This window comes from Podarcis pityusensis, assembly GCF_964106645.2.
Source record: "Podarcis pityusensis genome assembly, chromosome: 6".
Taxonomy (NCBI): Eukaryota; Metazoa; Chordata; class Lepidosauria; order Squamata; family Lacertidae; genus Podarcis; species Podarcis pityusensis.
This window is the reverse complement of record NC_138030.1, coordinates 52,645,965-52,661,585: the sequence shown is the minus strand read 5'-3', so window position 1 is coordinate 52,661,585 and position 15,621 is coordinate 52,645,965. Positions and strand designations below refer to the sequence as shown.

The 15,621-nt window shown below is 42.9% G+C and overlaps 1 protein-coding gene across 3 annotated transcripts in view; it reads left to right on the top strand.

The window, feature by feature from the left end:
- The window catches only part of LOC308479038 (phosphatidylinositol 3-kinase regulatory subunit gamma), a 263,420-nt gene that overhangs the window by 4,439 nt on the left and 243,360 nt on the right, over positions 1-15,621 (top strand). The gene's annotated exons all lie outside the window — the stretch shown is intronic.

Sequence of the window (15,621 nt, the reverse complement as noted above, 5' to 3'; positions counted from 1 at the left end):
CTGTATGCAGGTTTTATTTTATTTGTTTTTTATCTTATATTTTGGAAATGTACATCCTTTAATTTTTTTGTGGGGGCCCCCAAGAGAGTGGGGCCCTAAACTATAGCTTGTTTAGCTTATACGTAAATCCAGCGCTGCATATTTATGATGTTTCAGGGCTACTTCTGTGTTTGGTGCCACGTGCGTGTCATTTGGACACCCCTAAACCATTTCCTTCCCTTTGCCTTTTAATTTGTATACTGCCTTTCTATATTACTAAACACAAGGCAGTTTACAGCATCAAAATATACAACAAAGAACACACACCTTATAATAATCCCATCCAATAAAAAAAAATCATAACAAAATAACTTTAAAATGGAACGACTTATATCAAATAAATATTCAATCATCTATTAGAATGTAATAGTACACAGTAAAATTAACTCTCAGAACGTCAGCAAATAATAATTAAACAGAATTTCACTTTTAACAATTATAATAAATAATTACTAAACTATTATCAATAAAAATTTGTTTCCTGCTTGGCAGGGGGTTGGACTCGATGGCCCTTGTGGTCACTTCCAACTCTATGATTCTATGAAAATAACAATGCATAAAATACCACAATGCGTACAAAACCATGTAAAAGGATCGAACTGAAAAAGACATACAACTGATAAAACTTTTTTTAAAAAAAATATCGCTGAACTCTTCTTTCCCCAGCTGTTTCTGCTGTTCTTAAATCTATGGCCAGCTCAGCTGGGCTTGATTGCAAGTGGGGAAGGCGAGGCTCTTCTTCTTTGCACTTCCTTACTGAGTAAGCTGACTTCTGCTCAATTATTTTAGAGTTCTTATAGGGTTTTTGGGGTGGGACTTTTCTAAACAACTTCTGGCCAGAAGTACTTTGGACAGCAGGTTTGAGTTCCTTTGTCGTTTTATGAAACATCAGTTGTTGCCTGTAATAAGTATGATGCCTTGAACCGATTATTCCTAGTCATGTTGATGTGGTGGAAGAGCAGGATTAGGTCCTTAATGTATGCTGCTTTCAGGAATATGAACAAAATTAGTTGGTCTCTAAGATGCTACTGGACAATTTTTTTTTCATTCCCCCCCCCCCCCACTGCGTCAGACCAACACGGCTACCTACCTGAATTCATTAATATAGTTATTTTCAGATGAAGTGTTGATGTGTATGCAATTCTGTTAAATAATCAATACCACAAACTTGGGGTGCCCTGGGCAGTCAGTAAAAAGATTCAGGAAGTCTGTTATTAGAATATCAGTAGTTAAACAGGACTACAGTTTTGCTCTGGGGTTTTTTCTAACCCTGTAGTTCTATATATACACACATACCTGGAAGCTCCATTGAATTCAATGAGGCTTACTTCTGAGTAGACCTATATTGTATTGTTATAGAGACTTTGCTTTGTAAAAAAACAACAACCCTGTATTAAATGAGACAGGATTGTATTGGTTTCCCAGTTGAATAATTAAATAGAGCAGAATATTGACCTAATACGTTGTATTCAGTGTAGCATTAAGTGAATATTTTAAAATTGCCCGTAGATGCCAATGTATGTACTGGTTCTCATCTAGTGCTTTTAACAGTAACTTCATACATTGGAATTCAGCCAATTAAATTTTATTTTAGGTGCAACTAAAGTGAAGGGGAAAGCTTAATTAATTTCTGCATGTCAGACTGCTGCTCCTTAAAGTTGACAAATCTTAGTCTGCCTGATGTTTCCCATTCCAGCTAGATATCATCTGGTCCAGAACTAAATTGCAGCACAAGGCCACTGGCTCTGTTGTTGCCTGGGAATTTAAGGATGCTCAATTGATTGCCCGTTTTATTTGCTGGGTTGCTAAGCCCAATATGGAGTGTCTAAAACAGGTGACAGGGATTGATGGACTGCTTTAAGGTTATGGATTCCTCCTTGCGAAGAGTGGAGTGTGTAACAGTTTCACTTTTATAATGCATTATTAATATACCGTATTTTTCGCTCTATAACACGCACCAGACCATAACACGCACGTAGTTTTTAGAGGAGGAAAACAAGAAAAAAAATATTCTAAATGAAACAGTGGGTGTATGATTTTTGTGGTTCATGCTGTGGCCGCAGACATGTAATCTGACAGTGAGTTTGGAGTAGCCCAATGCAAAAATCCTGAGGATCCATGTGGATCCATGCTTTGTAACCACGTTTTTGCACCATTGCAGCCCCAGGCAACAGTGGGTGCGTGATTTTTTTGGTACAGACTGTAGCCATGGACATGTAATGTGATCTGATGGTGAATTTGGGGTGACCCAATGCAAAAATCCTGAGGATCCATGTGGATCCGTGCTTTGTCACCACGTTTTAAATGGGGAGGGAAGGAAAGCAAAAGCCCCCACCCCACCCACCCACCCAAGCCAGACAGGATATACGAAGTATGATTTCTTTTTTATTTACGGTATTTCTTTTTTGGCCACCTCTGTCACTGCAACCTTTGCTCTGTACTTGCACACTTTTGGGCAATAGGGCATGTAACACACTTTTTTTCATCTGCCAAGATGTAGAAAATCAATTTTAATGTCCCTATATAAAATGCCTAGTGAAGCAGAAGGGTATTACATCAGCCACTGTATTAAGGCTAAACGTCTGAAGAACAGCTCTCTATGGGGGGGGGGGGAGACTAAATTCCATTTTCAATCAATTGTTATTGTGGCAGCAATTATCAGTGTATAGCGCACAATGAGGAAAAGAACTTTAAAAAATATATATAAAAAACATTCTCACGTTATACTTCTTCAAAGAAGAGTATTAGGCTTTTAATGAAGGGGAGAGGAGAGATGCTGTAATCCTCCTGGCTCAGGAGATTCTGATTTACCAGCCGCGTGTAGAAAGTATAGATTAAGATATTTGATATACAGCATATAAATCCAGAGATTTCCATGTCTCACTCTGCAATCCAGCCTGCTGTTACTTACGAGCAGGGAAGCAGGGTTTCTCTTCCAAACAAGCATACTGTCTCCCTCCAGCAGTACATTGCTTGGAGAAGCTGTAATTTGGAGGGGGCCTGGGGGCAGGGCTCTCTGCTTTTGGAAAAGAAATGAGAAACCTACCATTGTAAAGCAAAAGTTCCCCCCCCCACCCACCCAAGCCAGCCCTCTCTCTGTCTCTCTCTCCCACCTGCATGCTTTTGCTTTTCGGCTGCCTGCGAGTCCCTAGAGCACGGAGAGGAGGAAGTGGTGGGCTGGAGCCTGCACGCAGTGTGACTAGGAAAGAATTAGAAGGGAGGACTCGATCCTTTCCTTAACCCTCTGCTTGCCAGGAGGGCAGGGGATTCCCTGCTCTTTGTTGAGTTTGAGCAAACGCAGCAACAGAAGCGGGTGGGCAGTAAGACCCTGAGGCAGAATGCAGGAAAGCTTCCGCCTTCCCCCTTCCCTCCGCCCGCCCGATCTTATTTTTGCTTGATTTTTGCCTATTTTGCCCCTGCGCTCCGGCAAGTGAGCTCCAGGGACCACACATTCGCTCAATAACACGCACAGACATTTCACCTTACTTTTTAGGAGAAAAAATCTGCGTGTTATAGAGCGAAATTTACGGTATTTCCTATTGCTAAGCCCAATGCCTTTGTCTGATCGAAGGTAGTTTGCAGAGGTTTATGAAGAGTTTTGGCCAAGGGGAAGACAGGATACTTGGAAGTGTGAAACTGCTTTTTGTTTTCATCACCTCATTCTCTCTGCAAAATTTTGACTCTCTTGCTGATTATGCATCAGCTGTTTTCTCATTCACTTGGTTTTGTTGTACTTAAATTGATGTTATTGTATTACCATGAGCTGCTTTGGAGCAGGAGGCTTCCAAGGGACAAAAGGTAGAATATGTGTCATTAATATCTATATATTTCTATTTCTATATCTATATATCACCTCCACACACACACTTACCGTATATAAGCTTCTGTTAATTTTTCATAGTTCTTGTATGCTTTTGCCATACTGCACTCTGATCATTGGTACTTACTGTTTGAGCTGACTGATTTGCACACACATACACAGGGAACTCAGAGCAGATTGTTTCCTTTAAAGAGCTGCTTGCCAGTTTAAAGAGGAGATTGGGCCTCTGAATTGGAATGGACAAATAAGTTAATTTCTGGTCTGTGTCACTTTCACATGTGTTCTCATAAGTGCATTTCTGCACTAATTTACAAAAAATCACATGAAAATTTGCATCTAAATACTTGTTGTTAAATGTGTCTTCTCTCAAGACACACATTTCTGAACAATTTTTCCCCTAGAAACAGGCATTTCTAAACATACTGTACCTCAAAATCCACGGCTTTAGATGTACAATGGTACCTCGGGTTACATACGCTTCAGGTTACATACGCTTCAGGTTACATACGCTTCAGGTTACATACGCTTCAGGTTACAGACTCCGCTAACCCAGAAATAGTGCTTCAGGTTAAGAACTTTGCTTCAGGATGAGAACAGAAATTGTGCTCCGGCGGCGCAGCGGCAGCAGGAGGCCCCATTAGCTAAAGTGGTGCTTCAGGTTAAGAACAGTTTCAGGTTAAGTATGGACCTCCAGAACAAATTAAGTACCAGTACTTAACTCGAGGTATCACTGTATTTTATATTGTTCCTGAGCTGAAAACTGTGTTGCAGTGTTGAGAGAAGTGTAACATTTGATGTGCAGCTATTTTCTGATCCGCACCTTAACCTTCAAAGGTGAGGATCAGGTCAGCTTGTATCAGAATGTGTAAAGATTGAAATTCTCAAGCCATCCATTCATCTGAATCATTGCACTTCTCCAGCAGCTCCCCTCTCACAGTGCGCACCCACAGTGCCTTGCTCAAGGCGGCATATGTCTGACACACTTTCTGCCTTGGGCCGTGGTGCTGGTTGAGTCATACCTTTGCTATTGTGAACATATGGAGGAATTCTAATGCTTCATTGGTCACAGAGGTTGTTAATCGAACTGTGAAAAAAGTGGTTCCTAACTGCAGCCGAAGTGGAGACAGCCACAAATTGACCTCAAACTGGAGCTCTCGTCATTATTTTTTTCTCCCTAGAAAAGGATCGCTGAGTTTGGGACCCTGTTCCTCTTTTGAGGGCCATCCAAAAATGTAGGTTTCTTCTGTTCTACACAGACATAGACAGCAGGATGTATGGTGCCAGATGGGCCATTGAGTATATTAAAATATGTGGATAAATAGGCTGTACACACACACACACACACACACACACACACACACACCTGCTCCAGTGTGAGAGCCAGTGTGGTGTAGTGGTTAAGAATGGTAGACTTGTAATCTGGTGAACCGGGTTCGCGTCTCCGCTCCTCCATATGCAGCTGCTGGGTGACCTTGGGTCAGTCACACTTCTTTGAAGTCTCTCAGCCCCACTCTCCTCACAGAGTGTTTGTTGTGGGGGAGGAAGGGAAAGGAGAATGTTAGCCACTTTGAGACTCCTTCGGGTAGTGATAAAGCGGGATATCAACTCCAAACTCCTCCTCCTCTTCTTCTCCACTTCTGTTCCTCTAATTCTGCAGTTCTCTTCATCTCCTTACATTCTTTTGCATTTGTACACTTCTTAAGAGTTCACAACCAAATTTTGTATGTTGGTTCCTGAAACCAAGGAGCAGGTTTTCTTCTATGTTTAAGTACAGTTGGACACCATATTGAATCAAGATGGTGGGCTGAATGAACCATTTGGAACTGCACTGATTTTTTGTTTTATTAGAATTCCCAAGCAACACCAGGTACCAGGTTGCTAGTTGTTGATAAAGGCACCTCTGCTTTGCCCTTCCTTGGCTGATTTTTGTAGCCTCTTCCTTTTTAGTGTGCCTATGTGCACACAGCAAACTTCCCCAGCTTCTTCTGCTCGCTTAATTCCTCTGTTATTTACATAGTAATGTATACAGAAGTTGCTATTTGGGAAGTGGTATGATTCCTCCTCCTAACGGTTGTGGGTGGAATGTAGTGCTAAGTGAACATCACATCAATGCAAGGATTTCTGCTTGCCCCTAAATCTGTTCTATGGGTTCCTTTAAGCCTCTGGAGCAAATCTGGAGAGGCCATGGGGAACACCCAGTGGGAAGAGAGAGGGGCAGTGATTTTGTGCAAGCAAAATTCCTTGCACTGATGGGATGCAGTAGTTGAATACCACCCTGTGGGTTGTATCCAATTGAGTTCCACTTAGTGGGCCAGGGTAGACTGAAAGGAATGGGCCTAGGTTAGTCATGTCCATTCCTTTCAGTGGGTCTACTTTGAATCCAACCCATAACCTTTAAGAGGTGGGTCATACCACCTCCCAAAGAGGCAGCATCTTCTCTCTATGTCACTTTTCTTACCTGCCAAAGCAGCACATGCAGGCAGGCTGAGGGGTGGGAAGGAGGTCATTTGGCAGTTGTGGTTGACTCCTGTTCCCTGAGCAAAAGGTTTGGAATTCCTTCCAACCAGTCACAGAGGAGGACTGCCAACAATTTATGAAGCTGTGCTGTCCCACAAAGAAAGTATCTCTCAGGGGACTGAGATATGGGTCGTGTTCCACATTCCCACATCAGTTTGCTTTTTGTTTTGTTTTTAAATACGCATTTCTGTCTGTTTCTCTTAATATATACATTTTTGCAAGCAATTTTCTCTTAATATACACATATTAATATACACATTTTTGTGTGTGCTCTTCTTTAATATACACATCCCCCCCTTTTTTTAAGCTGGCCAACAGCATTGCAAAATTCAGAGGAATGAATTTCAAGGATAGCAGTGTTTGGGTTCATGTATTGAATCTAGTAGCTTCCTATTAAAATGCGAACCGAATGGATTTCTCCCCTATTCTTGGTTGGGTTTATGGTTTTCCCATCTTCATTATCACCCTTGCACAGATGCAGGGCTAAAAATAATTCCTAATGAATTAGGAACAAACGTTGTTCATTTCTTCCGTGGCCTTGAAAGCCTCTGCTCTGAGAAGCATTAAAAATGTACTGATTAATTAAACTGGAGAAAAAGTTCTGGGGCTGTGTTTTAATTGACTCGGATAAAATTTCAGGAAAGCTTGGTTTAGTCCACAGGCTCCAAGGAGCTCTTGTTGGCTCCCTAGAGACGTAAGGCTCATCCACACTTCCGCTCTTTCCTTGCCTGGAAACTACAGGTCGGAGACATTTTTCTGCATGACCTACACTTTCTAGGCATGGTCCCACTGGTGCCAACTCCAGGGTGCCCAGGCACCCACAAAACATTTGTTGTGAGTGCCCGGCCTCTGCCCCTGCTGCCACCCCCCCTCCATCCCTGGGTGGCAGCCTTCAGGTCACACACCCCTCTACTTTCTCCTTCTCCATCCAGGGCTGCCAAACCATGCCAGATCCTGACAGAGCCAAAGAACTCATCACAGCCCTGGTCAACATTGCCAGTGGTAATGGATGATCAAAGTTAACCTTCCAACAGCATCTGAAACATAGAGAGCAGTCTTCCATCAAGACACCTCCATACACCTAGCTCAGTGTTGTTCTTCAGGGATTTGGCCAGGGATCTTTCCCAGCCTTACCTGGAGATATTGGGACTTGAACCTTGGTCCTTCTGTATGCAAACAGTAGTTCTGCTACTAAGCTACAGCCCTTTTGGATGGCCACAGTCTCTCACCTCAAACTAAATGTTGGCCTTGGGGCAATTCTTACTTTTTATCACCCCTCCAAAGTGCAGGAGTTAAAGGCGCCGCCATGAATTCCCCAGTCTGGCTTCATTTTGTGTACAGAGGAGTCAGTGTGAATAAGCCTAGTCAGATCCTTGTTAACAACCTATTATTAGCAGCCGGAATTCTTAACTGCCACCAAATCAAACTCAGTAAATTACCTTCTATAATAGAATGGCTAGATAAAATGTGGAGCATGGCAAAAATGGAGAGACCGAAGACTATAGAGACAAAATATTTTGAAGAGAGATCATTTTAATTTGGAGTGAGGCCTTGTGGTTGGTTTAACATAAATTTAATAAGGGAGCCAAGCAAAGCACTGGCTAGAAGCTGTGCTTCAAAGCCCTGTTGCTCCTTCTGGCCGAGGTGAGACGATGCATTGGGGTGGCGCAGTAATGTTTTATTTATATGCCATACCAACTCCACACAGTTTCAGCATAAGCGTCTGAATCATCTCCCCCTCTGGGAATGGGCTGACTCTGGATCTGCCTCCACTCCTGCAACACTCTGCTATAGGGCCTTGTGAGGACTGCAGCTGTTGGGAACACTGCCAGAGGTAACCTGTGCTGTGCTGCATTCAGCTGGTGCAGCAGGGATCTCTGCAGTGGTACATGAGTTTTTAGGGGATGTTATAGATGGATGTGCTGATCTTGCTGTTGATATCCCTATTCTCCACAGGGCTCCTTTCATCCTTCTGTCTAAAAAAAAAAAGCCACGCACAATCATGTAGTTTTTCATTTGCATTGCAGATTTTTTTTTTTAACCACCACAAAATCTGGGTCAGTTTAATGCATTGGCCAGCTTCTGTACTAGCTGTTTCCTTTGGCCTGTACTGACATTAGGGCAGATTGAAATGTCAGGCTTAACGGTCCATTTCCTGGCTATGTGTGGCTGAAGTCAAAACTCCTTAGTGTTAAGACCTAGGAAGGACCAGGGGGCAAAGGAGGAAGGGGATGCAGTTGCGATGGTTAATATGCTATTTGCCCAAGACCAATAGGAGCAATCCTGCTGCCTTCCAAACCATTCAAGTGGAAAAGGGACGTCAATTTACTGCAAAACTCTCTTATTCCCCGTAGTGTCACCTCCTTGGTTGACATTTCTAGATTTTTGCAGCTGTCATGTTAGCACAGAAAATGCTTCAGTGACTAGGCAGCTGGGGAATTAGATCTTATGCTCCAAGGCTCTTAAGCAAACCAGGATAAAAAGGTCCCCATGCACCTCAGGTAAGATGAGGAGGGACTTTTGAAGGTGGGTGTACAACTTTCCTCCAGACTGGCAAAGTTCCCTTTGCACCTCCTTCTTTACACTGCCACCAACCTCAAATGTAGAGAGTTAAGCTGCATCTTCTGCTAAAGCAGGGATGGGGAATCTATGGCCCTCCAGATCAGTGTTTTCAACCTGGGGTCTCCAGATGGTGCTGGACTACAGCTCCCATCATCCCCAGCCACCTCAGCCAATGGTCAGGGATGATGGGAGTTGTACTCCAACAACATCCGAGGACCCCAGGTTGAAGAACAGTCATTAGCCATGCTGGCTGGGACTTATGGGAATTGGGAGTCCACCAATATCTGAAAGGCCACAGGTTTCCCATCCCTGGAAGAAACACAAGGTGCTAATGGCCAGAATGAACACCAGTTTGTTAAATCAGGGTGGCCAAGCCATTCTCAGGCCAAGGGCTGCAATGACCCAGAGTCAACCCTCAGATGGGTGCTTGTGACTGCATATCAAAATGCAGGTAGCTAAAGTGTAAAAGTGGGCATGGTGAGAACTCCAAAAATCTTTCCTATCACCTACTGTATTCAGTTAAAAAGTGATTTCAAAAATCATATTTTTATTTGGTAGGCTGGGGTCATAAACCATTTGGCATCACAGCAAGGCACCCATGGGAATAGCCAGCAAATTTTAAAAGAAACAAAAAATTTAAAAGAAAAAAACCACAGTGTGACAGATGAGGGGGTCTTCCTGGCAAAGCCCCTTTTTGTGGAAGGGTACCCCCCCCCCCGTATAATCACAATAGGTTGCTACCTTCAGACTGAAGCTCCTAACAAACTATCTGTCCAGCTACCTGTCAGGGAATTCTCTATCCAAAGCAGCTCTAGGAAATAATAAAAAGAAAGTTTTACTTTCCCAAAGCCCAGAGGACACCAAATCTTATAGAACCTTGTGAATTCTCCCCAGGACTCATGTGGTATATTAACAACTGTGCGGCACATACAGAAGAATTTAGCAAGAAATTCCAGGAAATATCCCTTTAAACCAATGAAGCCAAATTGTCAGAGCTTGTAAAAAAAGCAAGGCAACAAAATCACACAGTCTTGCACATAGAAAAAACAACAAAAAACACCCATCTGACTGAGCTGATTACGTTTTAACTTCTTGCCTGGCTGAATTTAACCAATTTTGGCTTCTTTCGTAGTCCTTTCTTTACACTCTCAGATTCACGGGATTGCCCTGGGGGTGGGGGAAAGATCCCTGAAAGATTATTAAATTGCATTTGGGGAAAGAAAGGAAAAACCAGTACAGTGTTGCTTTGCAAATGAAAGGGGCTTCAGTGTGGCTTGCACCCAGGAAAAGGAGCGCTGGTGCTTTTACTGGCCTTGTATAGCTCATGACCTGTGCCGATTTCAGCTACCATGGCTGGGCATCCGGCTGTATCCTGCCCAGTTAGAGCTCCCTTTCTGCCCCCTCCTTTCCCTGGGGGCCTGGTGTCCTTGGCAGCCTTCCCTCCCTGCCCAGCTGCTCATGGCAAAGGTGTGAAGAGAAGCATCTCCTTCCGCCCATCCAGCTGTCAGAAAAGAGCCAATGAAACCAAAGAGTACAAACAAACTTGACCCAGTTTTGACAGGCAGGGTTTTACAAGAGGAGTTGCTTCAAACCAACACATAATAAAATGGGGTTTTAGTTCAACTAAAATTCCATCATTAGAGATTTCCCCGTTCCTTTAGAACACACTTCTCCTAACTCGTGAAAAGGCCATTGCTTTAGGCACATGGAAAAATAGCATTGCTGAGTTTGTGTTGAGTGGGCTGCTTGCACACCAATGTGCCTACCACTGTCCCTAAAACTTGCCAGCTCTTGAGGTTTGACCCATATTTTTTTTTATTTCAGCATTTGATCTTTAGTTTTAGGATTGCTTTGATGGAAATCCAGATTCAACCAAAGCTGAATCCTTGGGCCTTGGCCAAAGCCTAATTCATGAGAACCTGGACACATAGGAGCTGGCAGTACACTCTGCACATTATTCTTCTGGGCACACAGCGTCCACTTTTCCAGTGTCTTCTCACTGCTGATCAGCATGAAAAAGCCAGTGCTGTCAGGCTATGTGTGGCTGGTGTAGAAACTGGTGACACTTTCCTCTGTGTACGGATTAGGACCACATTACCAATCTAAATTTCAACATGGTATCAGAGGTACTGTGAATCAACCCTAAGGTGAGCCAGGATCAAGGTTTCATGGAGTACTGTGTGGCATTTGTTTCAGACAGCAAATTAGTTTGTTGGCAAATGGCAAAACTGGATTTTTAGGGCACTGCAATTAACAGGATTATAACAGGATTATAACAAGTGTACAAAGGAAGACCTACATAAGAAAAAACACCTATGGCATTCCTGGAGGGGGGGGTCATTCCATTTATTTGGTTGCACAATAAAACATCAACAGTAAAAGTAATTACAAACATTTAATATATAAAATGTCAAGGGTGCTTCCCAGCCAAGGCAGATAATTAAGTATTTATTCTCTATAGCTCTGGATATCTATCCACACCAATCTCATGGCTAGGCAGCTATTCCCAGCCCTTCACTCTAGGGAGCATTTGCAGCAACAGGGGGCCACTCTCACTCCACCAGCTTATGTACCTTCCCCTGACAGATGCACACAGCCAGAAATTGTGCCTGCATGGAAACTTTCTCTGTGCCTCCCATTTCAATTCCCTCCTGGCTCTGGGAGACAGTGGTGCAGGAATGGGTGGGGAAGCACCGGGGCCCTTCACTTGCCTGACCTACCTCTTCCTCCAGCTCTGAAGTTTCCCCTTCCTCTGATCCTTGCCTCCCGGCTCATACAGATCCCCATAAACCACTGCCCCCCTCTCCCACATTAGACTTCAGCCCCCCTTGCTCCAGGGCACACTCGTCAGGGGCCCACCAGTCCCTCACACCAAATGATGGAAACAGTTGAATTATAGAAACTCTAGGCAGTTGATTGGGGGATATCTTAGTACACTGCAAGTGTAACATTGGTAAGGAAAAAGGTAATTCACATAAACGCTAGTGTAACCTGAACTGGCAGTGAATGAGCTTGGGGTGGATAATTTGATGAAAATGTTAACCCAGTGTGTGGCAGCTGCGGAAAATACAAATTCCATGTTAGGGATAATTAGGAAAGGGGTGGAAAATAAAACTGCCAATATCCTAATGTCATATTATAAATCCATGACGTACACCTAGAACGCTGTGTACATTTCTGGGAGCCTCTCCTCAAAAGAGATATTGTGGCACTGGAAAAGGTTCAGGAAAGGGGAACAAATATTTGGGTGTTTTTAGTTTAGAGAAGAGGGGACATTATATAGGTGTATAAAATTAGGTATTATGCTGCAGAAGCGGTGGCAGAGAGGTGTTTCTTTTTCTTTTAAAATATTAAATCCTGGTGTCATTAAGGGAAGCTGAAAGTTGGAAGGTTCAAGTCCTCTTCACACATTCCATCACTTGGCAGTGGAATTTGTTACCCCAAGGCAGAGTGATGGCCAACAACTTGCATGGCCTGAAAGGGTGGGATAGACAAATGCATGGAGGATAAGGCTGTGAATGTCTACCAGCCACAGTAGCATTCTCCTAGTGTCAAAAGTCATATGCCTCTGAACGCTAGTTGCTGGGAATCACAAGAAGGAAGAGTGCTGTTATGCTCATGTCCTTATTTCAGGTTTCCCACAGGTATCTGGTTGGCTACTGTGAGAACAGGATGCTGGATTAGATGGTCCTTTGGCAGGTGGTGCTGTAGATTAAACCACAGAGCCTAGGGCTTGCCGATCAGAAGGTCGGCAGTTCGAATCCCCGCGACAGGGTGAGTTCTCGTTGCTCGGTCCCAGCTCCTGCCAACCTAGCAGTTCGAAAGCATGAAGTGCAAGTAGATAAATAGGTACCGCTCCAGCGGGAATGTAAACAGTGTTTCCCTGCGCTCTGGTTCACCAGAAGTGGCTTAGTCATGCTGGCCACGTGACCCGGAAGCTGTACGCCAGCTCCCTCGGTCAGTAAAGCGAGATGAGCGCTGCAACCCCAGAGTCATCCGCGACTGGACCTAATGGTCAGGGGTCTCTTTACCTTTACCTGCCCTGACCTGGCGTAGTTTCCACCACCACCCTGAAGGTGCTACAGAGAGGATGCAAAAGTGTGTGTAGAGTAAGAAATGATAGTCAGGTATCTGGTTGCCAGACAGTAGTTTCCTACTACGTGCCAGTTTTGTGGGAAATAAACCCTTATTCATTTATTTTTATTACTTGAAATATTTATATGTACACCATATTTTACTGGGACTAGTTACAGGATGTTTTATGCAATTAAAATATCAAAGCAACACACACACACACACACACACACACACACACTTTTATTTATTGTTGATGGCTATTTTAGTTACCTGTTTTTTCATGTTGTAAGCTGCCCTGAGCATGGTTTTATCTATGGAAAGTCAGCATACAAATAAAAGGATGTATGTACAGTGGTACCTCGGGTTACATACGCTTCAGGTTACATACGCTTCAGGTTACAGACTCTGCTAACCCAGAAATAGTACCTCAGGTTAAGAACTTTGCTTCAGGATAAGAACAGAAATTGTGCTCCGGCGGTGCGGCAACAGCAGGAGGCCCCATTAGCTAAAGTGGTGCTTCAGGTTAAGAACAGTTTCAGGTTAAGTACGGACCTCTGGAACGAATTAAGTACTTAACCGAGGTACCACTGTATGCATTTATGAATACATATGTGTGTATGCAACGGTAGCGTTTCCTTGCCATTTCCTTGAAAGCAGCTACTTTGTAATCATTTATTTCTGCTGGAATTGTTTTCTGGTTTTCAGAGGTAGCTTTCACTTTTGCACTTGCCAATAGGAGTCAGCTCAAGTATATTCAAAGCGCAAATGTTTGTTTAAGCTCTTATATTGCTTTTCTGATTCTTTGTCCATTTCAAAGTTGGAAGAATTGCAGCATCCTGTTTTGCAGGGTTGTAGAGAATTGTGCAGTAGTCCACATCCTTTGCACACTTACCTGAACCTAATTAGACTTAGTTTAGAGTAGACACTGAAAGAGCTTCTTTTACAATCTCTTGCATCATTCACCACAGCAATCAAATACACGGGAATGGATTTGGAGTGACTCAGTGCTGCTCTATGAACACTAAGATTGCAAATTGCAACTCCTGCATTTCCTGATGCAGAAAATGAGGCAACTCTAGTTTTTGCTGACCATTCCCACTTCGCTCCTAATGTCCGCTCTTCCCGTACATCATGCTGTTGACACCCACAGAGTCCCACTCAAGACGGTGATGCACTGAAGAGAGTTACAAATATAAACATGAATGTACAGGGTTTACTTCTGATTGTAGTTAATATTTTTGTAGCAATTTCTAGAGCGGTAGCCTTGTTAGTCTGTTGCAGCAAAAGTCTAGTTTGGTGACACCTTAAAGATTTACTATTTACACATTTAAAATTTATTACAGTATGATGATTTGCTCTTCAAGGTATCATAAGACACTTGGGTATTTTTGTATACCTGACAGACTCTGCTGTGCAAAGCTGCTGCAGAGATGAGCTCACTTTGGGTTTTATAATGTAAGGAGCCCTTGTCCAAGCTCTGAGGTCAGTAATTCCAGCTTCAAAAACCAGATGAGATTCCAACGCTGTCCATTTTACTGCTTCTTCGGGACTGGAACAGGACTCTGATTTTTGTGGTTTTAGAGCCATCTGCTGGCCAGGTTTCATGCTGGTAAATGTGCAATAGTCAGAGTTTGGAAAACCTGCACAGGAAAGTCAGGTCGGTGTTTTGGAGATCTGGAGCTATGAGGCAGATTTTCTCTAGCTTGCTTAAATACACATTAGAATTGGGAGACCATCTGTATCCACATTCATTTCCCCCCTAAAAGTTCATTTTAAAAAATCTACAGACAAAAAATCTTCAGGCGCAGTGTAGAGTTTTCCTGACAACCACAGCAAAGAAAAAAACCACAATATATATGTGTACATAGATTGTGCCTTTTAAGATAAGAGTACTGTATAACAAAATCCATGATAAACAATAGCTTAACAATACAGAGAACACAGACTTTTTGATGATAGAATATAGTTTAAGAGTGCACATGCCTCCTGAACCAACTGTGAAGTAATGAGCGTCTTAGGAAATTAGTAAGAGTCTGGGTGATATAATGTCATTTAATGTAAAGAATTACTATCTGAAGTTGCTTTTTTCCTGCTTCCTCCTTGGCATCATGTCTATTAGATTATCAGCTTGTGGGTGGAGACATTGTTGCTTTTAAATTTTTGTACAGCACTTAAAAACTTTAGCCTTTTTATAAATAATAATAAAAATAGTTGTTATTAATTTTTAAAAAAGAGTGATCCAGCAAAGGTGAGGAAAAGTGAGACACTCAAGTGACTTAATGCTCAAACTACGTGATAATTTTCTGTTCTTCTAAACTCAATGGCATGCAAGTGAATTGTGACTAGCGAGGGATGTTGGGAGTTGTAGACCATGGAGGAGGATCACAGGTTCTCTACCTTTCCTTCATGCATTCAGTTTAGTAGCTGGAAGTAGCAACCAAATCAATTTTATTCTTTTTAAAGACAGAACCTGGCCAGCTAGCACCAAACATATCCTGCAAATTTGAGCCTGTAGGAGACTTTGACAATTTTGCTGCTTGACAGTCCTAGCTTTCATTGTGCTGGAATGAGGAGTGTATGAGTTCAACAGTCTTGTTTGCCTCTCT